We start from the raw sequence: 25,975 nt of genomic DNA on the forward strand, positions 1-25,975 counted from the left end.
ATAGAGTGTTTCCATTTTCTCAGAGTCCTGGACGCCGATTTGTGTGGCGAGAGTGACGAAGGGGGGCGGACGTCCAGTAGGGGAGGAGAGCTGGCTGGGAAACTGCCTCTAAGGGACAGCTTGCAGTGGGCCCAGCCCTTCCCTGGATCATAGCAGGCCAGGGAGTGGAGAGTGTTTTCAATAGACGCTGGGAAGTGGCGTCTGGCCGACTCCAGTTCACACTCTCTCCTTCTCAACTGCAGTACATTCAAGTAACTACCCAAACTGCTTTGAGCCTGGATTTTTGTTTTTTTCTTCATCTGTAAAAATGAGAAAACGGAACCAGGGGTTGGGGACTCATTCCTGTCTTCCCAGCGCTTGGGAGGCTGACGCAAGGGGACTGCTAGGAGTTCGAGGGCAGCGTGGATTAGAGAAAGAACTAGGGTCTCAGAATAGGATTGCACGTTGTGTAGCGTGGGTGGCCCGGAGGCTCAGAAAGCGGTTCGCACCTGTTGGTTACCGGCTAGCGATGACTCAGGTCGTGGTCCCCGTTCAGTCAACACCCCCCATACCACCCCCCTTCGGGCTTCCTGTAGACTCTGAGGACAAGCTTCAGGCGAAAGGTTGTGCAGGGACCCGCCGGGCAGGGCGGGCTGATCCCGCCCAGGGCTGGAGGGGCGGCGCTCCTGTCCTCTGTGCTCTAGCCACCGCCCTCCAGGGCCGCAGTAGCTGCCCGCCGCCGCGGGAGCCAGAGGTACTTGGGGCTCGGGGTCAAGGCGGCGGGCGGGAGTACTCGTTGGGATCCAGGGCTCCCCTGATCTTGGCAGGGCGGGGAGGTGAGCCTCGAGACCCCAGAGACCCGGGTTCCCGCCTTGCCACCTGTTCCACAGGTGACAATTATCCGCCCACCAGTTCTGCGCTGTGGTCCCTCCATCACCGCCTGTACCCGAGCTGCGCCCCGAAGTTGAGCCCTGCGCGGGCTAGTCTGGGCCGGCTAGGGGTTCCGAGATTCACCCCGCAGCCCCGTCGGCTCTTGGTGGGTGAGGTCCACCGGGGAGGGGGACGACTGGGGATCCGAAGCCCGTTGCCAAAGCGCTGCTCGGCGACCTTGCGCGCGCAGGAGTTCTGGGAGGCCGCGGCGTGGCGAGTCCGGGAGAGGACTGGACCACCGCGCGCTGCAAGGAGGGCTGCGGACCGGGAGTCGGCGGCACTGCCTTTCCGGTTGCTCCGGCCTCGGACCCGCCGCACGGGGAAGGGTCTTTAGGTGGAGGGGATAGCCTGGGAAAGAGCTAGAGAGCAAGGAAAGCCGGCATGGAGCCACTGATCCCAGCGCTCGGTCTGGGGATCAGCACGCTCTCGCCTCCTCCAGATGAGAACAATTGAGGTGGAATTGAAGTCTGATGGGATTGGAAGAGGCTGCAGCTAGGAGATTTATCCTATCTACGCGTCTTCGCTGTTAGGGCGAACCCCCTAACCTCCGTTTCCTTGCATGGGACTAGAAGTTCTCATCTGCTTATCATTCTGCTGAACCTCTCTTTTGATGGAAATTAAAAGTCTCTTCGTGGACCCTCTAATCTCTCACGTCCACGGCAATCCATCTGCTGCAACCCCACCCGGTTCCGAAATGCCTACCTCTCCCCCTACACCGCTCTGACCTTTCTGCTTTCTCCTAAAGAATGAGGAATCCGGTATAGTAGGGCTGCCCCCGCCCCTCAACTGCACCCGCAATCACCCCAGCCTTTGACCTTGTGTGGGTCCCTAAAGCCACCTAAACGCTTTAAGCGGAAGTCCCACAAAGGAAAGTCCTCAAATCAAAGGCCTAAATGCACCGGAGCTGGGTGGAGGGAGAACCGGCCTCCTGGTTTTTGTTTTGTGTGTGTGTGTTTTGTTTTTGACAATGTTTTTCCAGCGGCTCGTGAACCGCTCAGTATGAGGGCTCCTACCTGGAATTCTCTTGGGTTTACTTTCTTTACTTCAGTTATGGCCCTGCAACTGTCTAGGTTGACAGGATTAGTCTCAGGGAGAGGTTGTGACTCAGTGGGAGGAGTGGCCCAGGGTAGGCCGGGACCTACCGCATCAGCCCAAATCAGCCTGCTCTTGGTGGGTATGGAAATCTTAGTCCATAGTGTTCAATGACCCAAAGTGACACCTTTGTTGACCGAGCCACCTCAACTGCCCTGGTTATTGTTTTGTAATGCATTTGTTTCTTTTAGCTACTGGTACTTTTTGTTTTGAGACAGGGTCTCACTGTGTAGCCCTGCCTGTCCTGGAACTCTATGGAGACGAGACTGATCTCCGACTCAGAGATCTGCCTGCCTCTGCCTCCCTGATACTGGGATTAAAGGCCCTTCCCACCCCCCATGCTGTGCCCACCTAGATACTGTTACATTCTAATAAATGCATACATGTATACATTGCTGGATTTTCCCAGAAAAGAATTAACTGGTCAGTGTGTGAGAATAAGAATGTCTCTCAGCTGGCTCCACTGAAACCCTGAGTCTTGGCACACTTCCTCAGGCTGTGGGTGTATCTCGGTTTTCCCTAGAAATGAAAAGGAGGAACCCAGGGTTTGTGCGATGTGTCCAGCAGTGCCAGCTCTTCAGTGACGGCTTTGCCCCTTGTCCTGCCTTCCGCAAATGGTTCCTTCTCTATTGTAGTTTAGCTTTCTGCTCCTGTCGCTACATGGACATGTTTGAAGAGCTGGGGTTTTTGCCGTGGTGGTTTGGTTTGAGATTTATTTATTTTCTTTCTGTGTCTGAGCATTTTGCTTGTATGTATGTGAACCCCACTGGTGCCTGGTGTCCTTGGAAGTCAAAAAGGGTGTCCAGTCCTCTTAAACTGGGAGTTGAGAGTCATCACCGTGTGGTGCCTGGGAAGCAATCCTGGGTCCTCTGAAAGAGCAACAAGTGCTCTTAACTGCTAAGCTGTTCCCAGCTCTGGGAGCTGAGTTTCATGGGTTTGTTTGTTTGGGGTTTTTTGTTTGTTTGTTTTGAGATAGAGTCTCAGGCAGCTCTGTGCAGGCTTCTGCGCTATGTTGTGTTAAGGTGGTCCTTAAGCTTCCAATTCTCTTGCCTCCCAGAATGATGGGACTATTGACTGCAGTGTCCAGTTTTTTTGGGTGCTGGGCATCAAATTTAGGGCTTCATGCAATTTAGCAGTGTAGCAACTAGTCTTCACTCCACCCCCCACAAGGAGCAGATTTTTTAATTTAATTTTCCTTTGTGTGTGTGGGTGTATGTTGATGGATGTTTACTGAGAGACTTGGCTACATTTAGAAGCTGATTGTGAATAGGCAGAAAAGGGCTCTGCGGAGACCTAGGATGGAGGAAGTCACCCTAGTCTGAGGCCCCAGGGGACCCGGGAAGTAGGAGGAAATCAATCTGTATCTGGGAGAAGGAAGGGCAAGAATTGGGAGAAAGTACCTTTGAGTACCCTTGGGGGAGATGAGACTCTTCAGCAGGGACAGGGCTTCTGTACCCCAACTGAAGGATATCTGGGGCTTCCTTGATGCCAGCTGCTAGGGTTGGACTGACTGAGTCTCTGACATCTGGAGTCCTCAGGTGTTGACATCCCCCACTGGTAAACACTCCAGGAATGGGGAAATACTTCACGTGGTTGTTTCCCTTTGGGGGCTTTGAGTCTGAATAGATTTTAAGAAGTGGAGTCCAGCAGCCCCAGTGTGACTGAGTGTCCCTTTCTCCCTCCCTGGGGACCTTCATTTCCTTCTGGGTACAGTACCCTTCCCTCCTGGGCTGGGAGAATGGCCTTTCTTTCCAGTCTAGACCCTGCACCTCTCCCCTCGGCCCAGGTTCTCCCACAGACTCACCCCATCTGAAAATACAACCTCTGAGGCCACGCCTGCTAGTGTAAGCTGGTAAACGGGGAGCTTGGGCCACCGTGCACACAAACTATCAAGTGGACCAAACCCAGTGAGTTACTAACAGTGGAAACTTCTCGGCCCGCCCACCCCCTACCCTCACTCTCGAGCCCAGAGGCGGGATTTTGCTTCCCTCCCTCCAGTTTCTCATTGTTTCTCTTCTCTTGGTCCTCAACTTCTCTCTTAGTCTGCTTGGCCTCCCCTCCGCCCCCCTTCTTTTCTATCATGGCCCGACCCAGTTCAGTCTGGACTCTTCCCAGATCCCTCTGTCTGTACTTTCTCAGATCTACAATAAAAACCTCCTCAACCATACCTAGGAGTGGTCATGTCCTCATTTTCATTCATGGAGGCAAAGAATATACTCTGCTGCCAAGCTAACCCGTGTGTGTGTGTGTGTGTGTGTGTGTGTGTGTGCATATATTGGGGTGGGTTTTTTTTGTTTGTTTGGTTTTTGGTTTTGGTTTTTTGAGAGAGGATTTCTCTGTGTAACCTTTGTTGACCTGGAACTTACTCTGTAGACCAGACTGGCCTTGTACTCAGAGATTCGCCTGAAGATCGTGCCACCACCACTCAGCTATATTTTTAAAAAATTACTGTTGCGTGTGTGTGTGTGTGTGTAGGCACTGGTGTGTGGCGATCAGAGGACAATGCTGTAAAGCTGATTCTTCATGGATATCACGGACTGAGTTTAGGTTTCAAGGCTTTCCCAGCATGAGCCATTTTCCTGTTCTGCCGCTTATTATTAATAATTTTATGTTAATTATGCATGAGCTAGGCAAAGAAGCACTCTACGCTTTTAGGTGTATTTTAATTCAATTGGGTGTGTGAGATGGGGAGATGGAAACAGCCTTGCTGTGTGGTCCAGTTTGGTTCAAACTTGGGTCAATCCTCCTGTCTCAGTCTCCCAAATGCTATGATTACAGGTGTGTGTTACCATGTGTCCAGCTTAATGTTATTTTTTAACCTTCAAAGAATTGTATGTGTGTGAGTGTTTTGCCTGCATATATGTCTGTTCACCGCATGTGTGCCTGTTGCCTTCAGTAGCCAGAGGGGAACAGACACTCATGAGCCTCTATGTGGGTGCAGGAAATCAAATCAAATTCCTCTGCAAGAGCAGCCAGTGCTCTTAACTGCTGAGTCATCTCTCCAGCCCTAATCATTTTAATCTTATTATTTTTTATTTCATTTCTGAGATGAGCTCTCACGTAGTCCAGGCTAGCCTTGAACTCACCTGCGGATTACCTCGAGTTTTTGTTCTTCTTTGCCCCTACCTCCCAAATGCTAGGATTATGGAGTGAGCCACCATGGTCACTGTCTACAGTGTTGTGGATAGGACCTAGGGTTTACGTAAATAGATGTGGAACTTTTGTCCTGACCACTGGGTCTCAAATAATCACACATATTAATTGCAGAATGTTTGGCCTATAGCTCAGGTTTATTACTAACTAGCTCTTACAACTTAAATTACCCATTTCTGTTCATCTACATTTTGCAGTGTGGTTTTGTGGCTTTACCTGTTTTCTAACATCTTGCTTCCCCAGCGCTGGCTCCGCCTTTCTCTGTATTTTCAGTTTGGCTTTCCTGCCTGGCCTTATTTTGCCTTGCTATAGGTCAAGGTAGTTTCTTTATTAATCAATGAGAGGAGTATATATTCACTGTGTACAGAAGGATTATATCCCACTGCAGGTTTATCCTTGCTAGGCAACCACTACCCACTGAACAGGAGCCGGGACATGGTTTTCTTTTGTTTCTTTGTTTTGTTTTGTTTTGTTTGATGTCAGATCTCTTTTTGTAGTCCCAGTTCTCCTGGAACTCCCAATGTAGACCAGGCTAGCCTGGAACTCAGAGAGATCTACCTGCCTCTGCCTCTCCAGTGCTGGGATCAAAGGTGTGCACCACCATTCTGGGCAAGTGTAGAAACTTTCAAGTGGACCAAATCCAGTGCTTTTCTAACTCAGGCAGAAACTTCTAGCCGCCCTTTGGGAGGATTATTGCAGTCACCTGGGTGTATGAGGCTGCGAGAAGGTCCTGGGGCTCAGGTTCATGGGGCCTTATGGTGCCTTTCACAAGGAATCAGAGGGTAACCTCACCCTGGCCCAAGGAAGCCAACTGCAGTTCCGGTACAGGACAGGAGTGACCCTTGGAGGAACAGGGAAGGTGCTCTTGGGAAGGCCACAATGTGTGTCCTTATTTGTGCCCTCAGGAGGTCAGATGGGTTACAGTAGTTACAGTTGTGACTTATTCCTTAAATCCGAGCACTGGGGAGGCAGAGGTGGGGGATCTCTGTGAGTTCCCAGCCAGCCAATGCTACACAGTGAGACCTTATCTCAGAAACTGTTGTAATAGGAGCAGCGGGGCTGTGTCCCGCCACCCAGCCGCCCGCACGGCTAGCTTTATACCCGAAATAATTACATGGAAACTGTATTCTTTTAAACACTGCCTGGCCCATTAGTTTCAGCCTCTTAACCCATTTCTAATAATCTGCGTAGCACCACGAGGTGTGCTTACCAGGAAAGATCTTAACCTGCGTCTGTCTGGAGTGGGAGAATCATGGCGACTCCTCGACCCAGCTTCTTTCTCCCAGCATTCTGTTCTGTTTGCTCCGCCTACCTAATTTTATGTCCTTTTAAAGGGCCAAGGCAGTTTCTTTATTTAACCAATGAAATAATAGATAGAAAGATGACCCTCCTCCAATAAGAAACAGTTTTTGTCTTTGGATGGGAGTCAGTAATTTATAGGCAGCATTCCTCTGGATTAGTTACTGCATTTGATCCTGGAGAAAAGTCTGAGGTAATCCAGTCACATTCAGAGACCTTGTAAGTGTGCGCTGCCTGGATGCTTAGGCTTAGGGAGCGACTGTGTCCTGATTCAGTCCCCTTTAAGAAGTTTAAGAAGGATCTTGGGGTTTTCTTTTTTTTTTTTTTTTTTTTTTTTTGGTTTTTCGAGACAGGGTTTCTCTGTAGCTTTGGTGCCTGTCCAGGAACTAGCTCTTGTAGACCAGGTTGGCCTCGAACTCCCAGAGATCTACCTGCCTCTGCCTCCCGAGTGTTGGGATTAAAGGCATGCGCTACCACCACCCAGCCAACCTTGGGGTTTTCTAATCTTTCTGACAGCAAACAAATCTGTGACCTACAACATCGCGCAAATGTCACCTTTCTGTGGGACAAATCCCCAGAGCACGTTAGCTGCTACAGGGATTGGTGTGTGTTCGTGTGTGTGACTGAGGTCACCCTCTGGTGTGTCCTTGGCTGTCCCCCTTGGTTTTTTTATTGTTGTTGAGACAAACACTGACCTGGAGGCACCAGGTAGGTCAGACTGGTTGCCAGGGATCCCAGGGATCCACGTGCCTTTGTCTCCCCAGCTCTGCGATTGGTTTTGCCAATTCTGATTGGGTAAGTTGTTATCTGTGTGGTTCCTTTTGCATTTCTTCTCCATTGAAAAGTATCCTGGCGGCCGGCCCAAGGATCTGGCCCAGGTGATTGGTTGCTTGCCTAGCATTCATGGAGCCCTGGGTTTGATGGTGCAAAGGCACAATCTCAACAGTCAGGAGGTGAGATAGGAGGATCTGGAGTTCAAGGCCTTGCCCAACTACACTGAGTTTGAGGCCAACAGGGCACCTGGAGATACTGTCTCAAAAACAGCAACAAAAGAACTCTCCTTGATCTTGCATAATTATTAAAGGGTCATAGTTTATGTTCAAATGTCCTTGTCCATTTTCTTTTGGGGTGATATTTTGTAATTCTGGGATCTCTTTATATTGTAGGAAAAACAAGACCTTAGTGATTTGTTAGCCTTAGCCCTGTATTATTTGTTTTTGGTTTTGTTGTTGTTTTTTTGTTTTGGGACAATGGTGTGGGAGGCCCTTCTTTGTTGCTTTTATTGGTTAATGAATAAAGAAACTGCCTTGGCCTGTTGATAGGGTAGAACTAAGGTAGGCGGGGAAAACTGGACTGAATGCTGGGAGAAGGAAGGCGGAGCCGCCACTACCTGAGATAGACTTGCTGAAACTTTGCTGGTAGGCCACGACCTCGTGGTGATATACAGATTAATAGAAATGGGTTAAATTATTATGTAAGAGTTAGCCAATAAAAAGCTAGAGCTAATGGGCCAAGCAGTGATTTAATTAATACAGTTTCTATGTGATTATTTCAGGGCTGAACAGCCGGGAACGAACAAGCGGCCTCACTCCCTCCAACAGGACAAGGCTTTGTTGTTGTTGTTTTTTTAATGTTTTATTATCATTATTATTATTTAATTAAGACAGGGTTTCCCTGTGTATCCCTGGCTCCCCTAGAACTCATTTTGTTGACCAGGCTGTCCTTGAACTCACAGAGATCCACCTGCCTCTGCCTCCTGAGAGCTGGGATTAAAGGCGTGCGCCACCACCGCCCAGCTAATTTCTTCTTTTCTGCTTGCAGGGGTACAGTGGGTACAACAGTGAGCGGCAGTGACTGGGCTGGCCACTGTATATACATGTTATGGCCCAGCCCCAGGGGATGAACCCGAGATTCCACATCCCCCTGGGTATGAATCTGGCCCCTGACTTTTGTGTTAGTCTACATAATTTAAGGACATAGGCCTTGATTTCTTTCTTACTAAAAATTAATGCAGACTGCTTTTTTTTTTAATGTTTCTTTCTTTTTCTTTTTTTTTTTTTGGTTTTTTGAGACAGGGTTTCTCTGTAGCTTTGGAGCCTGTCCTGGAACTAGCTCTTGTAGACCAGGCTGGTCTCGAACTCACAGAGATCCGCCTGCCTCTGCCTCCCGAGTGCTGGGATTAAAGGCGTATGCTACCACCGCCCGTCCCAAAAAAATGTTTCTTAATATCACTTGGGACCCTTGGGTTTATTAATATGATTAATTATATGAATGTATTTCTAATATCAAATCACAAATGAATTCCATTTAGATTGGTCATTTTATTCTCTTAATCTTTTTTTGAAATCTCTCTCTCTCCCCCCCTCTCTCTCTGTACCCCCGTTTTTCCAGATAATCTTGAATTCCTGATCCTCTTGCTGCCCTCTCCCCAGTACTGGGATTATAGTCTGTGCTGACACTGGCAGTTTTCTTTCTTTGTATTTTTTCTGATACTTTCTTTACAATCACTTAAATTGTTTGGTCTTATACTCTTTGTTACTGGTCATTCTTGTAACTGTATCTGTAGTTGTCCTATGACCTCCACATGCTTGCCATAGCGCGCACACACCCTCACCCCACACCCCCTACACACACACAGAACAAGCAAATAAATAATATAACTTTCAATTAAAATATTTTTCTTCTTAAAGATACGTGAGTTCAAATATAAATTTGGGGCCAAACTGTTTAAAAGAGAGCTAAGTGAATACATCCGGTACTGAATACAGATGTCTGGAATCTTCCCTGCCATGTGATGGGGCGGAAAAATTCTTTAACCAGCCTGGGGGGGGGGGGTTGCTTTTTAAAAACTGTGGTCCTAGCTAGGCAGTGGTGGCTCACGCCTTTAATCCCAGCACTCAGGAGGCAGAAGCAGGCAGATCTCTGTGAGGTCGAGGCCAACCTGGTCTACAAGAGCTAGTTCCAGGGCAGGCTCCAAAGCTACGGAGAAATCCTGTCTTGAAAAACCAAAACAAAACAAAACAAAAAAAACCTGTGGTCCTAGAAGCTGGAGAGAATCTACTCAGTCGTTAAGAGCGCTGGCTATTCTTGCAGAGCACTGGTTTACAGGTCTAGCACCAACACGGCTCACAAACATCCGTGACTCCAGTTCCGGGGGATCTGATGCCCTCTTCAGGAATGAGGCAGGCACATGGTGCAACTACAGACGTACAAGCGAAGCACTCAGACATGTAAAGTAAAAATAAATAAACCTGGGACTGGAGAGATGACTCAGCTGTCAAGAGCCCTGACTGCTCTTCCAGAGGACCCAGGTTCGATTCCCAGCTCCCACGTGGCAGCTCACATATAGGTCTGTCTATAACTCTAGTTCCAGTGGATCCAAAATCTTCACAGACATAAATGCAGGCAAAGCACCCATGCACGTGAAATAGAAATAAATAAAAAATTAATAAACCTAAAAACATATCAAAACTGTCAGTGCCAAGCCTGAAGACACAGGAGGGAGGTAGGAATGGATGGATCTCTGTGAGTTCCAGGCCAGCCTGGTCTACATAGTGAGCCCCATTTAAGCAGAGATAATGTAGTGAAACCCTGACTCAATAAAATCAAGCCAAACCAAACTGTTCTGAGCCAGCAAAATGCCTTAGAGTAGTGATTGTTAACCTGTGGGTCATGACTTTCTAGGGGTCCCAGATCAGATATTTACATTATAATTCATAACAGTAGCAAAATTATAGTTATGAAGTAACAGTGAGATGTTATGGCTGGGGGTCACCGCAACACAAGGAACTGTATTAAAGGGTCGCAGCGTTAGGAAAGTTGAGAACCACTGCCTTAGTGGGTAGAGGCATCTGACTTGTGATCTGGTAACCTGAGTTCAGGTTTCCAAACCCATGTTAAGTTGTTCTCTGATCTCCACACGTGTAATCCTACTACACCCCAGCACACACACACACACACACACACACACACACTAAAAGCAAATGTCTTACGGTTTCCATTGCTGTGATAAAAAGCATGACCAAAAGCAGCTTGGGAAGGAAAGGGTTAATTAATTTTATCTTTGAGTTTTGTAGTTCATTGTTTAGGAAAGTTAGGGCGGAACCCAAAGGCAGGAGCTGGTGATGCAGAGGCCTTGGAGAGGTTACCTGGAGAGCTCACTGCTTTGCTAGGAAAGCTTGCTCAGCCTGCTTTCTTACACAACCCAGGACCATCTGCCCAGGGATGGCGCCACCAGCAATGGGCTGGGCCTTCCCCATCTTCACTAGATAAGAAAATGCCCTACAGGCTTGCCTACAGCCTGATTTTATGGGAGCATTTTCTTTTTCGAGACAGGGTTTCTCTGTAGCTTTAGAGGTTGTCCTGGAACTAGCTCTTGTAGACCAGGCTGGTCTCAAACTCACAGAGATTCACCTACCTCTGCCTCCCGAGTGCCACCACTGCCCGGCGGGAGCATTTTCTTAATTGAGGCTCCCTCCTCTCAGTTAGCTTGTATCAAGTTGACACAAAAGTAGCCAGCACACGGAACAAAAGCTCCATGACTCCATGGTCCTGATTTAGGAAGGATTTTTTCCCCCTTCTTTTTTTTTTTTTTTTTAAAGATTTATTTATTTATTATTTTTTCCCCCTTCTTTGTCTAAGTGGTTGTTCTTCTCTTTCTCTTGCTTAATCTCTGATTTTTTTTTTAATTTTAAAAGATTACTTTATGTATATGAGTTTTTCCTAAAGTGTGTGTGTGGACTATGTGCCTGCCTGTTCCTGAGGAGGTCAGAAGGCATCAGATGTCCGAGGATTGGAGTTACAGATGGTTGTGAGCTACTGTGTGGGCGCAGGACATCAAACCTGGGTCCTCTGCAAGACCAGCAAGTGCTCTTAATCAAGCAGAATTACCTCTCTGGCCCCTCTCTGATTTTTTTTTTTAATATTTATTTATTATGTATACAATGTTCTGTCTGTGTGTATGTCTGCAGGCCAGAAGAGGGCACCAGACCTCATTCCAGATGGTTGTGAGCCACCATGTGGTTGCTGGGAATTGAACTCAGGACCTTTGGAAGAACCGGCAATGCTCTTAACCACTGAGCCATCTCTCTAGCCCCTCTGATTTTTATATAGAGTCTTGCCCTGTAGTCCAGGTTGAGCTTGAACTCTGGATTCCCCTGCTCCAGAGTCCTGGCATCGAGGGACACATAGCCTGGTTTGCACGTGGATATAAAGATAAAATACTCCAGCCACATTTTTGAGTAGCATTTATCATTTGAACAAAGAGATGTCCTTTGTCTGTCCTCCTCACCTTCTTCATGGCTCTGCCCCATTTTAGCTGATACTGTGAGCAGGTCTAGGGGAGATTCTTAGTTCTGCCATCTTTCAGGGGAGTTGAGGCATGTAACATGAATTCGAATTATGAATGAAACCCTGAGCCAGATACTAGGGGGGCGAAAGCTGAAGGCTCAGAGAAGACAGAGCAGACAGCTACTAGAGAGACCTTTCACCTCTATCAGTGTTCAGACCAAAGGGGCAATTCTGTCCTCAGACTGCAGGGGTGATCCACCCCAGACTGCTCCGAACTTTCATCTCCCGCCTAACCTTGCCCTCTCCTCCCAGCCATATCCCTTCCTGTCCCCACCTCCCTAGTGCTGGGATCACCTTTGTGTGAGCTCTGTTTCTCTTTTAAACAGATTCAGCCTTGTGTAGCCCAGGGTGGTTTTGAATTAACAGAGATCCCTTTTGCCTCTGTCTCCCTAGTCCTGGGATTAAAGGTGTATACCACAACTCCCTGGCGTCTAGTGGCTTGGCTGTGCACTCAGATTTTTTTTTTTTTTTTTTTGTTTTTCGAGACAGGGTTTCTCTGTAGCTTTGGTGCCTGTCCCGGAACTACCTCTTGTAGACCAGGCTGGCCTCGAACTCCCAGAGATCCGCTTGCCTCTGCCTCCCGAGTGCTGGGATTAAAGGCGTGCGCCACCACCGCCCGGCTTTGTGCACTCTGATCTTTAGGCAAGCCTTATTGGTTAAAACGCAAACAAAATCTCACTACAGAGGGACACAGCACATTTGTGAAGATCAGAGGATAATGTTCCTTCCACTGTGGGTTCTGGGGTTCGACTCAGGTCATCAGATTTACACAGCAATTGCCTTTCATCTGCTGAGCCGTCTTCTTGGCCCAGTGACGATAGTTCTTAGGGTAAAAGCCAGGGCTCTAATCATAGCAGCCCATTAAACCCAGGAAGGCCACCTGTCCCAGAGGCAGTTGAGAGGAGTAATAGCAAAACCCAGGTTTATTTGATCGCATGGGAAAAGGAATGAAGAAGTCCAGTAACTTCCAATTTAGGTTTAAATGGTAGAAAATTAGGGAAGGGGCATGCCTAATGAAACAGTCCGGGTTGAGCTGTGATCTGGCTGGTCATCAACCATATCCTGGTTGAGCAATGTGGTCATACCCTTGCTGTCATTGCTCAAGTGTTCCTCCAAGATGACCTCTGTCCAAGGGTGTAATCTTGTCTCCTCTTCATTGATAATTCTTTTCAATTGGGCATTGGTCTCTAGGTAGGAGTGTGTGTGTGTGTCTGTCTCAATCCTTCCTGCTTCAGCTTCCCATGCATCACCGACCCGTTCCTGTTCCTCCCTCCCTCCTTTTATTTTGTTTTGGTTTTTGTTTTTCCTGCTTCTTTGTTTTTTATTTGTTTGTTTTGGTTTTTTGTTTGTTTGTTTTGACAGGGTTTTTCTGTGGAGACCTGGCTGTCCGGGGAGCTCCTGCTATGACCAGGCTGACCTTAAAACTCAGAGATCGGCCTGCTCTTGCGTCCTGAGTGCTGAGATTTAAAGCCATGTACACCATGCCTGTTGAAATTTTTTTTCTTGTGTGTGTGTGTGTGTGTGTGTGTGTGTGTGTGTGTGTGTGACGTGTGGGGTGCATGGAGGTCAGAAGAGGAAGTTGGATCCCCTGAAGCTGGAACCCATGCCTCACATGGGTTCTGGGAAATGGACTTGGTAATGCGTTTTCTTTACCCTGATAATAGATTTCTCAGCCGACTTAACAAAGCAGATCGAGCCGAATTGAACATGCACAGGTTTATTTGAGCAAAGCAACTCCCGGATGAGTTGCAGCCCCAGAAATTGAGGCAGGAGAAGTCACAAGCCTGAACTAAAGCAGGGAGCTTATATAGGTTGTAGGCGAGGGCAGATGATGTGTCTGCCACAGGCTGGGTTTGTGCCCAAGTGTGATCAAAAGCTGGAATGCCTGGGCGGGGACTTGGGCTGCTGTAGCCTCCAAGAACACAGAACTGGGTATTTTGATGCTTTCCCTTTGTTGGCGATTCTCTGAGAGGGCACAGTTTGGAGACAGAGACAGGGATCTGGATCAGGCTGGAGGTTCCAACTGAACATCCCCACCTTTCTGGGTATATGAGTGCCAGTTCAAACCTGACTACTTCCTGTGGGCATGAAACAATGTAGGGAGTCAGGAGATGAACTTGTGCTCAGTGGAAGAGGCATTTGGTTAACCACCACCTTGGAGACCCTCACGAGTCTCTTTTCTTCTGGGAGGAAGCAGAAAATGCAAGTTGCTAGGAGAGAAAAGTAGATTATTACCACCGGCTGTCTGAGTGGGACTGGCCATGGTAAGAGTGAAGACTGCCAGAAAGAATGGAATGGAGATGTTGTGCCCCCCAAAATCAAGTAGGAAACCGAGACCTGTATGTAAAAGCAAAGAGCCTTTATTCTAGCTTGAGCCTGTAGTCTCCATCTGTCCAGCACAGCGGTTGAGAACAGAGAGTGCCAAGCCCAGTTAGGATAGGGTTTTTATCATAGTAGAGGTTGGGGTGAGGGAATTTCCAGGGTTCAGGACCCTGATTGACTGATATTTGTCTAGGGGTCTTGGCAAAAGAATTAATTGGTGAGTCCTTAGCTCAGGGACTTCTGGTGGTCTCATCTAATCTTATCTAATGGTTGGAATGTTAAGTACTTCCCTTTAGATGATGGCCCTCCCTGGGTGGTGTCAGTTTAAGGCTACAACCCAGTGCTGCCCTGCCTGCCAAGGCAGCTGTGCAGCCTGGGCCCCACAGGAGGTGTGCCCTGGTTTTGTTAGCAAAGTTCTTCAGACAGCTTCTGGAATGAGTGGGTGTTAGTTTCCACCAGACCAGATTCGTTGATTCTGTAGCGGCGCTTTTTCCACAGGAACATGCAGGTGCCTGGAGAACAGCTGGGACAGATTTACACCTCGGTGTCATAGCAACGGCTGTGATTTTGGGTTAAAAGGCGTGAACACTTTTCCCATGTCCAGAGAGCCTGGTTTTAGCCCGATGAGACATTCCTGTAAGTCTACACTTAGAAGACAACCGGGGGAAGTTTACAATCTTGAGCTGGTGGCTGAGTAGTAGGCGCTGTATCGGTTCATCAGAACTCCGTGTGTCAGTGCTAAAGCCCTGAACCTCTGCCGTTCCAGCATAACAATAGCATAGGAAGGGGACAGAAGTCCCAAACAGCTTTACATGCCTTACACCATTTAGTTATGCCTTTACAACTTAAATCATTTCCTGTGTTCCTTTAGTGCAAAGGTGTATATCCTGAAACCTGTTTATCCTTTACTATGAAGTCTTTGAACAAGGCAAACCTCTCTGTTTTTGTTTTCCCGAGACAGGGTTTCTCTGTGTAACCATGGCTGTCCTGGAACTAGCTCTGTAGACCAGACTGGCCTCAAACTCACAGAGATCCACCTGCCTCTGCCTCTTGAGTGCTGGGGCTAAAGGTGTGCACCACCACCCAGCTCCCATTTGTGTTGTTTAACAAGAAACTTAACTAAGGAACTAACTAAAAAAACTACCACGGTGGTTGTAGCCTTGGGGTGTGGACTGTAAAACTGGCAAAGCCGTCAGTAGCCTAGTCATCAAACACCATCAGATCTGGAAAGGATACAGTTCACCTGAGTAAGCTGAATTGAAGACCAAGTAGCTTCCAAATCTGTTACAATGACAGGGACTTACTAACTACCTAGATAGCTACCCCAGGTTCTGCCCTGGTCATTGGGGACAGGGGTCCCCAGACAGCATCAGTCTTCAGCTGCCAGGCCGAGAAGATCTGACAGACTTTCCTGTGGAGTAGGAACTTGGGGGCCTGACCCATCTTGTCTAGGCAAAGCAGGACAATCAATTCCCCAGTGTACTGCTTGTCCACAGTCTGAACAAGATCTTGGCAGCAGTTGAGGTGAAAAGCAGTTTTTACTGCTCCTTAACTAGATTGGCTACATTTAAAGCAAGCCCCAGGTGGAAATTCTGTGCCCACCATCTTTGGAGGATAAAGGGTACTACTAGGAGTTGGCATGTCTCTATCAGGAAAAGCCTTTTTATTAAACATTTTAAATGCCATATTCTCTGATCTCTGAAGCATTTGAGGATCATAGTCAGATAAGTATATCTAAACTAGACAAAAGCAGTTTGTTTCTAGTTTCAGATATGAAAACATATCTGAGAAGCTAAATCTGAACAAATCAAAGGATTTGATCCTTTATGAAGTGACTTGACTATTAACTTGTAAGTTATATAATGTATAACTTATAAATCTTATAAGATTAGGGTTTTATAGCTTCATCCCTGTTCAGGCTAGTCTTAAAAAATGACAATTTCTGAATGGAAGTTCCTTTAACTCATAAACACAGTCCACAGAGAGATTGGTGTCTTTCCTGATCCTTTTACAGTGCACCACTATAGAACACAACAGTTTTCTTCTGTATGACTTAGTTTACCAAACTGCTACAGCTTAACGATGTTAGTGTTATGGTAAAAGTAAAATGCTGTGGTTCCCTGAGGGGGGCAGCGACAGAAACGCTGCAGGTCCCCAAGTGGCGGCAGTGGGCAGCAGGTCCCAAGACCACTGCGGCCCATGAAGGCAGCCAGCCAGTCCTGGGTTGGGAGCCCCTGAGTGGCCCGAGGGCCATGAGGGCCAGTGGGTCCTAGACAAGGAGCCGCATGGTGGGTGAGAGATCAGGATGGATAACTACCATGAAGAGGAAGTGGGTATTTAGTGGGTTATGGAAGGAAAAGGGGAGAAGGGAGAGAGGCAGAAAGAAAGAAACGGGGGAGAGGAAAAGTGGGGAGAAGGGAGAGAAGCAGAAGCTGCCTCTTTGAGAGAGAGGCAGAAAGGAAGAGCTCGGACTGCAGGCAGGAAAACGTGAAAACCCACAAAAACCACCACAGGGCCTATAGAAGAGTGGCCTCTCTCTACGGGTGGGGTGTTAAAGAAACTCAGAAGCCAGAGAGGCTAGAGGTCGCTCTGAGCAGTCTCTCACGGCAGGGACCATTTACGACTGGTCCAAAAGAAAAGAAAGAAAAGGGAGAAGGAAAAGTCCGAGGGACCCTGGGCCCCCAAATTGAATGACTGCACAGCGTGTCCAGTGCTAACTAGCGGGGAGGGCCAACCCTGCGTCGTCCATCACATTTTTAGCTATGGGAAGCAACCAGAGACAAACATGAGCGAAGGCTGTGGTTGGGGGCTGGAAGGCGAAAACTCACCACCGGAGCTGCTGGTGTGCTTAGACGTCGGTGTTTAGGCAGAGCTGTTGTGAAGAAACCTGGTTCCAGAGCCCAGGGTTCCACGTGTCCTCAGCCAGCAAACCACGTGTTGTTTCCCAGGACAGCTCCGATTTGGAGGTACAAGTTTGTTTTTTTTTTTTTTTAAAGATTTATTTATTTATTATGTACACAGTGTTCAGCCTCCATGTATGCCCTCAGGCCAGAAGAGAGCACCAGATCTCATTACAGATGGTTGTGAGCCACCATGTGGTTGCTGGGAATCGAACTCAGGACCTCCGGAAGAGCAGTCAGTGCTCTTAACCTCTGAGCCATCTCTCCAGCCCAAGTTTGTTTTTTTTTTGTTTTTTGTTTTTTTGTTTTTTTCGAGACAGGGTTTCTCTGTAGCTTTGGTGCCTGTCCCGGAACTAGCTCTTGTAGACCAGGCTGGTCTCGAACTCACAGAGATCCGCCTGCCTCTGCCTCCCGAGTGCTGGGATTAAAGGCGTGCGCCACCACCGCCCGGCATGAAGGTACAAGTTTTAAGTTAACTTTTGTTATAGACTTTTAACCATATCTAATTCCCTTAGCTGTTTCTCTTTTCTTTGTGCCTTCAACCATGGTAAGGGAGATGGGCACCAAATGAAGGCAGAGACACCAGACGTTCATCTTGCTTGTAACTCAACCTAAGAAGCCTGTGCTTTTGATAAAAGCAACTTCCTAGCCATATGGGAGTATTGGCATATTTTTGAGAACCATGGCTCCTTTCTGGGGAACTAGGGTTCTGGGAACTTGATTACTGCCAAATCTGGCCCAAGCCAGTGGATTTTGAGTTCTTGTCTTGGGGAGTTTGAAGAGTAAAACTGATGGACCATGGAGTGTGAGTTTTAGGAGGGAGGGAGTGAGCCATTCCTTTTGAGTTGGGAATGGAGCTGTCTTGAGTCATGTAAACAGCTATGTGGCAAAGGGGCGGGGGAGCGGGAGAGGCGTCAGACACTAAGAAACCCAGCCTGCCGTCATGGCAGCTCTGTCATTTATGAGCACGCTGAACTCTCTCTGTTTGCTTCTTAGCTTTTACCCCTTGGTAAGATGGGGAAGATGGTGCAGCCAATGTAAGGGGGCCACTCCCACTGTCTTCCGGCTCTCTTGCTAGGTTTTCAGGATGTTTTGCTTTGGGTTGGGTTTTGGTTTGGGCTTTGCTGGGGTGTGAATCTCACACCTGAATGGCTCCAGTCAAGAGCTCTATCAATAAGTGGTGTCCCACCCTCCCTGCTGGTTTTGTTGTGGTTTGAGATAGTGTCTCATGAATTTACAGAGATCCTCTTGCCTCCTGAGTTTCTGGGACCCTGGACTCTGATTATATGTAACCACAGGCTCCTTCCACAGGTTCCTGAGGAATGCTGACTGTAGGCTTTTGTCTGTCCACCAGTAATCTTTCAGGATTTAGCCTGAGCTGAGAGATTGGGACCTAACAACTGGGTTGCCATATTTTCACGGTCAATTTCTTCTCCTTCTCCTTTTTCTTCTCTTTTAATTTGCAGGAAGTCAGAGGGCAACCTTCTGGAGCTGTTCTCTCCTTCCACCAAGTGGGTTCTGGGGACTGAGTTCAGGTCAGCAGGCTTAGTTGCAAGCTCCTTTTCCGGAATCATCTCTCTGGCCCTCAATCGGTTCTTTCAGTTTTTAAGGGGACAATTTCATTAGAGTTTAGAAGAAAAACACCCCAGGATGGGCGAGGGTAGATCTTAGCTGCTGCCCAGAAAAACACCTCAGGATAGGCGAGGGTAGATCTTAGCCGCTGCCCAGAGTACCAGAAAGAACATACTTAGCTTCTGGCCAGCACCTGAGAGAAAAAGAAATAGTTCTGTTGTTCTGAGTGAAGACACAGAAAAGCAGATGAACCCAGCCAAACCTCAAGACTACTCAGCTGGTAGTACTGCCCGGAATTTCCTTCGTATCTACCAAAGCAATGGTGCTTGCCCTTACCCCCCCATATTCAATTTAATAAAAATTTCCTGTATCAGCAGTTAACAGGTTTGTTTGTTTTAGAAAGGGTCTTGCTATGTAACCTTGGCCAGACTGGAACTTGCTGTGTAGACAAGGCTGGTTTTGAACTCACAGAGATAGCTTGTGTCTGCTCCCAAATTAAAGGTATGCACCCCCACAGCCAGCCTGACATTGGGTTAGAGGCCTGGGCTCTAGGTCTCTATTAAAGGGCCTCTTCCTCTGCTGTCTTTACCGGTACCATGGTTGATGGCTCTTCATCCTCTCAGAGGGTACCCTGGTTTGGGGGGTCAGCTGTGTCATGGTGTTAAAGAGGAACCAACACCGAGATATTGCAAGGAAAACTATATTCACATCCAGGCCAAATTTACAGTTCCCCTCAGGTGTAGGAGAATGTAAGCGACCCTCAGCTGCAGCAGGAGGGATCGTTCATAGGTCCTTATGACTGTTGTAAGCAAACAAAGCTTAGACAAAAGTCAAACTTTTTTGCTGTTAGCATTTGACACAGTGTCAAAGTTTTTTTGACATCGTTGTGATTGGCCGGTTTCAGAGAGCCTTGTTTTCAAGTCAAGTCGACCTGGTTTTTCCAGAAGGTCTTTGTGGTCTGTTGGTTTGAAAAACAGTCTACACAATAGGAACATGAATATTGTCTCACCTAAGGAAACCAGGGACAAACATCAGGATTCTGGGACTATGTCTGGGAGCTGAAGAATACGAGGAACGGAGGCTCTGTTATTTGTTAGCAGATGAGGTAATTTATTTATCCCATATTAAGTCAATACTGAAAGCAGAAATGGGGGATTCCGCCTCTGCTAAGCTGTTGATAGCTGGGAGCCCTTTGTCAAATTCAAAGGAAACCCCCATTTCCCCAAACTCTGGCAGTTAAACAAAAGCATTCCCTGGAACTTGAGAGGCTAGTTCCTCTCCACAGAAGGGAGCCATTTCCCTTATGGCTAGCAGAAGGAACTTGTGGCTACCTGTGGTGTCTGTTAGCCTTACCAAAGCCCATGCTGGCCTCTCTGGGCTCCCTCAATTTCAGAGTCCCTGCTGGTTTTTGGCACTTCCCAGCTTTTCTCTCCTACCCTTCCCTAAGCCTCTCCAGCCTCCCTCTCACCGCCCCTCATTCTCTGCATAACCCTGCTATTTTGGTTTACAGGCTCTTTCTCGCCCTCTTTCTTGCCCATACTCTCTTTCTCTGTCTTCATTTCTTCCTCTCCCTCGTCCCGTCTCTCTGCTCCGGCTTCTTGTCTGGCCAGGTCTTGTCTGCTGCTGTGTTCAGTTTACTCCTCTCTGCTCTGGACTCTTTCAGATCTGTTCTCTCCCTCAGAGCTACCATAAAAACCTTCCCCAGCCTGGTGGTGGTGACACATGCCTTTAATCCCAGCACTCGGGAGGCAGAGACAGAGGATCTCTGTGAGTTCCAGGACAGCCAGGGCTACACATATAGAAAAAGGGCTGCCTCCAAACAAAACATAAACAACCCAAACCTTCCCCTTAACCAAACCATGGAGTAGCCCATGTCATTAGTTTATAAACCCCTCTGAGCTGTGTAGCTCCTGCCTCCTCCCATCTCCCCCTTAGAAGTGAAGCCTGGGCTGGGCGGTGGTGGCGCACGCCTTTAATCCCAGCACTTGGGAGGCAGAGGCAGGCGGATCTCTGTGAGTTCGAGACCAGCCTGGTCTACAAGAGCTAGTTCCAGGACAGGCTCCAAAACCACAGAGAAACCCTGTCTCGAAAAACAAAAACAAAAAAAAAAAAAGAAGTGAAGCCTGGACCACCACAATCACTGGAGTTTCCTGAAATCCTGTTTCTGGGTCCCAGTGCATCTCCATTCCGTTCACTGCTCTGTGTGTCAGTCAAAGGTTCTTTGGACCACACTTACGTGTGGGTAAGAAGTTTGTGTTTTCTCTGTACCCCAGATTCTCTAAAGATGTAACTTGTTTATTTTTCTGTGTAGCGTTTGAATCCATAGAAGAAGGAGCAGAACCAAGCTGTCCTTTTACTCCCATTGGGCCTTCTCTCCTTTCCACTGCTTTACTGTTAGTGAGGGTACAGTAAAGAAACCACCAATGGGCACTGGCACTGGCAGCTCTTCCAGAAGTCCTGAGTTCAATTCCCAGCAACCACATGGTGGCTCACACCAATCTGTAATGAGATTGGCGCCTTCTGCTGGCAAGCAGTAATACATGCAGGCAGAACAGTGCATACATAATAAAAAATAAAAAAAAAAAAACACCAGTGGGCAGTGGTGGCGCATGCCTTTAATCCCAGCACTCAGGGGGGCAGAAGCAGGTGGATCTCTGTAAATTCAGAGCCAGCCTGGTTTACAAAGCAAGTTCCAGGACAGCCAGAGATGTTAAACAGAGAAACCCTGTCGAAGAAAGGAAGGAACGAACAAACAAATCACTGAAGTAGATGTTGCTCCGTGATTAGGAGGAAGACTTTCATTGTGGATAAAAGAGAGAGGGAACATCCAGAGGCATGTGGAAGAGTCCAGAGCAGAGAAAGAAAGAAGCAGACTGGATGTGGCCAGGGCTATCTGTAAGAAAAGCCAGCATAGCAAAGAATAGCAAGAGTGAAAATAGGAAGAATAGTGGGGAGAGACTAGCAAGAAGAGCGGTGGGCAGGGAACACCCTTGCCATTATATACACAGTGAAGGGGTACCTGGGCAAGGGAAGCCTGCTAGCATCATCCAGGATGTGTGGGAGGTGAGAAGAACCAGGATGCTAACAAGCTTTGGGGTGTTAAACAAGTACATGTAAATGTAAATAGGGCCGGAAGCCGCTGGAGGCCAGCGTGGGCTCTGATAATCTGATTGGTGCCCCAGGGGTCAATAGACAGCCTATGTCCCTTCTGCCAGAGGCAAGGGAAATGCTGCCTTTTAGTTGTCAAGGTCCTGAGGAATGCTGGCTAGTCTAACTGCCAGAAGTCCGTCTAGAGCAGAGGTTCTCAACCTGCTAACGCTACAGTTCCTTGTGTTGTGAAATTATTTTCATTGTTATTTTATAGCTGTACTTTTGCCACAATTACGAATGGTAATGTAAATATCTGATGTGATGGACAGTCTTAGGTGACCCCGTGGAAGGGTCATTCAACCTCCAAAGGGGTCGCCACCCACAGGTTGAGAGCCGCTGTCTATAGTCCAGCTTGAGCTGAGCCTAGACTCAATTTTGGACCACGCCAATAACAATGGGCTTGCCCTTTTGGGAGGAAATGGGGTATAGTTTGGTCCTGATACATTCCTTCTTTCAAGAGTAGAAATGTGTATACAATATGTTCTAATAAAATGAATCTCAAATTTGCATCAGTATACAAAATTTGTATAATAGACAAAAGTTCAATCCAATTTAAAACAGTTGTAGCAGCTAATAGTTGCTTTTTAAAAGTAGATTCAATAATCTTTTTATCTTATCGTATCTGTATCCTCCATTTTTTTCTTTTCAGAGTAGATTCAATAATCTACCCTTTTTTTGTTGGTTTGTTTTGCTTTTCAAGTCAGGGTTTCTCTATAGCTTTGGAGCCTGTCCTGGAACTAGCTCTTGTAGACCAGGCTGGTCTTGAACTCACAGAGATCCACCTGCCTCTGCCTCCCAAGTACTGGGATTAAAGGAGTGCGCCATCAAATAATCAACCCTTTTATCTTATCATAACTATATTCCCTTTTTTTCCAAAACAAGAGCCCTGGATCTAATCACCTTCGTTTAGCTTTTTTCCTGACTATTAACCGTAACACCTTGTAACCAAAACTCTAAACAAAGACAAACATCCATAATCCATTTTTTGGGAATGTGGCCAGAGTTTTCTAGGCTACTTCCTGCTGATTAGGGCACTGATAATTAATGCTATAGCTTGCCTTCTTTCCTTTCTTTCTTCCTTTTTTTTTTTTTTTTGATAGAGTCTCATATCCCAGGTCAGCCAAAGAGGACATTGAATTTCTCATCTTCCCGCCTCTATCTCCCAAGTGCTAAAATTATAGGCATGGGCCACCATGCCTGGTTTGTGTGATGCTTGGGATGAAATTCTGAATTTCATGGTTGCTAAGCCAACACTCTGCCAGCTGAGCTTCTCCAGCCACAGAGCACCGGCTATAGTGTCCCTGATGGCCCAGGAAACACAGCAGAACAGGATCCTTCTTTCCCTTGCCTTGGGTGAACCCCATGCCCTAGGCCTCCTACTGTTACCGGGAACCTGGGCACTGCAAGGCACCCAAGTCTCAGGAGGTGACTTGTCCTGTGGCACATGTCCTATACATAATCCTGCTGGGAAGAGATGCAGGAGTGGACTGGGAACTCTGCAATTCTTTAGTACCTGTAGACAGACACTAGAGTAGGAAGGGAAGCTGACTTGACTGCACCAGGAGCAAATGTGATCACAGGATGGGGATTGTGTGCTCTGACTGTTTGCTCTTGATAGCTGGGGGACAGTAATAAACAAGACAGCCAGTCCTGGCCAAAGGCTGCTTCCTGACCACGCACATTGGTACTGCTGAACTTGGCGATGAGAGCAAAAGGGCCGCTGTGTCCTCCATGACCTTAGAGATTATCCCAATTGGATGAAAAGAAGGAATAAAGAAGGGCAGACATGCCTGCTCCTAGGTATGGTAGAGGAGAAGGCTTACTGTAGATACGAGGGAGAGCATAGCATAGTCTGGAGTGGACATGGCCAGACTGAGCTGGGCCATGTGAGGAGAGAGTGCTGGAAGGGGAGAGGAGCCGCTGACCAACAGGGGCAGCCTGGGCTAAGAGACTGGCCAAGAGAGAAAAGGGTAGATCGAAAAGGGGCAGATAACCAAAATGACTGGATTATATGGGGAAGGGCAAGTGGGGGAAGGGCAACCCAACCCCTAGGCTGGGGAAGTTTGGGGGGGGTGGGATATGCCAGCCAGGTAGAAACTGAGAGATGCTAGGAGAACCTGGCAGCCAGGTCCACTTTGCTAATGCTAAATAGGTACCTTAGACTTAGGGACCTACCACCAATGTCTCTTCTTTCCCAGGCCCTTCACAGATACTGACAAAAAACATCTGTCACTCAGGCAGGGCCCTAGACACCATGCTCTCCAAGGCCAAATGGGTTTTGTTTTAAGCTTGATCTGCAGGGCAAGTTCTAGGACAGCAAAGCTCCATAGAGAGACCCTGTCTCCAAAAAAAAAAAAAAAAAAATGCGTGAGATGAAGGCCCAGCAGGGCTGAGTCTCCAGCTAGCCTGGAGTCTTGCCACTCCAGGGCCACATACCAGGGGTCAGCAGTTCACCCCATCCCAGCCTGACTCATCTGGTGACCTAGAAACTCCAGTAGACTTATCCATAGACCTGATGGGGACACCCCTTTGCCCCTCCTCCCATCCCACCTTGCAACGACCTCCTGGGTCTCCCACTGCACAACCCCAGCCTAGCTCCTCAGGCTCCGTGTCCTCATTCTCCTAAGTGTGTCACCAAGGGACCCTGCTTGGTTCTTGAACGGAGTCTCTTGGGTTTCCTTGAATCTTATGAGGACCCCTAGACAGGATGTGAGGCCTGGGGAGGGGACCTTGCCTGAGTCACCATCAGAATGTCTGACCCTCCGTTGGCTCAGCCCTGGTTTTCTGTGAGCCATTCTATTGGTAATCTTCCCAGAGGTGGGAATCTATGAAGTTCAGTGTGGGCTGCTTCTGATTGTCCCCATGGCACTGTCCTGGCTCAGGGTCAGCCAGGGAGACAGATGGAGGTACAGCCATTAAGGGTGCACCACTCAGGTTGGAAAATAGTGCATGGAATTAGTACCAGCCTGTATTTTTGTTCAGTCTCATTGGCTGCAGTGAATCATGGAACGTCCTGATAATAGGAAGCCATGGAAGGGCTTGGAGTAGCAGAGTGACCAGTTAACACACTACCTGGAAATAGCTTCCTGCCCTAGGGAAGGAAGCCTGGAGTTGGGGGAGGTAACAGAGACATGCCGGGCTCCTCTGACAAGGGCCAGGGCTTGGGGTGCAGCCACAAGTCCCACCCAGGGGGGCTGGGAGCATGCTTTGAGTCTGAGGTCACGTGGGTATTGAGCTGTGGCCAACTTGGCCCGGGATATAACTTCTATTCCTGGTCTTCAGCTCGGACACCAAATATGGTGTGGCCTGCGTCTAGCACCTCCAGCTGTGGTCAGGCACACTCTCCCCCACCTCAGGCCTGGGCTCCACCCTGTATCATGGCACAGTGAGGGCCTCCTAGGACTTGGGGTCCCAAATACTCAGAGGTTCACTCTGTTGTCTGCTCATCCACATTCAGGTGAATTCTGTCTGTCTCCCACTGAGCTAAAAGTGCTTATGCCAAAGGGGGTGGTGGCTCACACCTTTAATCTGGATGCTCGGGAGGCAGAGGCAGGCTGATCTCTTGGTTCAAGGCCAGCCTGGTCTACAGAGCGAGTTCCAGGACAGCCAGGGCTGCACAGAAAAACCCTGTCTGGAAAAACTAAAACCAAAAAAAAAAAAAAGAAAGTGCTTATAACCAAAGCAGCCTCACTCGCCAAAGGAGGACAAAGCTGCTGCTATTCTGGGGTCTGTGGCAACTCCCTCATAAGCATGACCCTGGCTGGGGTCCCGAGCCGCTCAGTGGTGCCCTTGGTTATCCAGCAGCTGCCCCTCTGCTCAGTGACTCCTCTGCCGGCTCATTTCCTCCCCTGCTCATTTGTTGACTATACCTATCAAGAGCTGGACAGGGTTCCAAACGCTGAACAAATACAAACCCAAAGTATGCTTTTCCATCTGGGCGGTTGGTGGCACATGCTTTTATTCCCTGAACTCTGGAGACAGAAGCAGGTGGATCTCTGAATTTGAGGTCAGCCTGGTCTACCGAATGATTTCCAGGACAATTGGGGCTATACAGAAAAACCCTGTCTCCAAAAACAAATGTGTGTATGTGTGTGTGTGTGTGTGTACTTTTCCTTGAATGTTGTATCACATGCTTCTAATCACAGCAGGAGGAGAGGAGGTGGAGGTTGGGAGCAGGATCATGAGTTCAAAGCTAGCCTGGGCTGCTTAAGACCCTGGCTCAGAAACAA

The 25,975-nt window shown here is 48.0% G+C and overlaps 1 protein-coding gene across 2 annotated transcripts in view; it reads left to right on the forward strand.

Moving 5' to 3' along the window:
* Window positions 1–713: 713 nt before the first annotated feature.
* A4galt (alpha 1,4-galactosyltransferase (P blood group)) overlaps window positions 714–25,975 on the forward strand; it is a 30,426-nt gene continuing 5,164 nt past the window's right edge. For both annotated transcript variants that reach the window (XM_041671723.1, XM_041671722.1), the window contains exon 1: window positions 714–733. The gene's annotated coding sequence lies outside the window, so the exon portion shown is untranslated. The remainder of the gene's footprint in view (window positions 734–25,975) is intronic.

This window comes from Microtus oregoni, unplaced genomic scaffold, assembly GCF_018167655.1.
Source record: "Microtus oregoni isolate MIOR12 unplaced genomic scaffold, Mior012 000022F_ref0000154, whole genome shotgun sequence".
Classification (NCBI taxonomy): Eukaryota; Metazoa; Chordata; class Mammalia; order Rodentia; family Cricetidae; genus Microtus; species Microtus oregoni.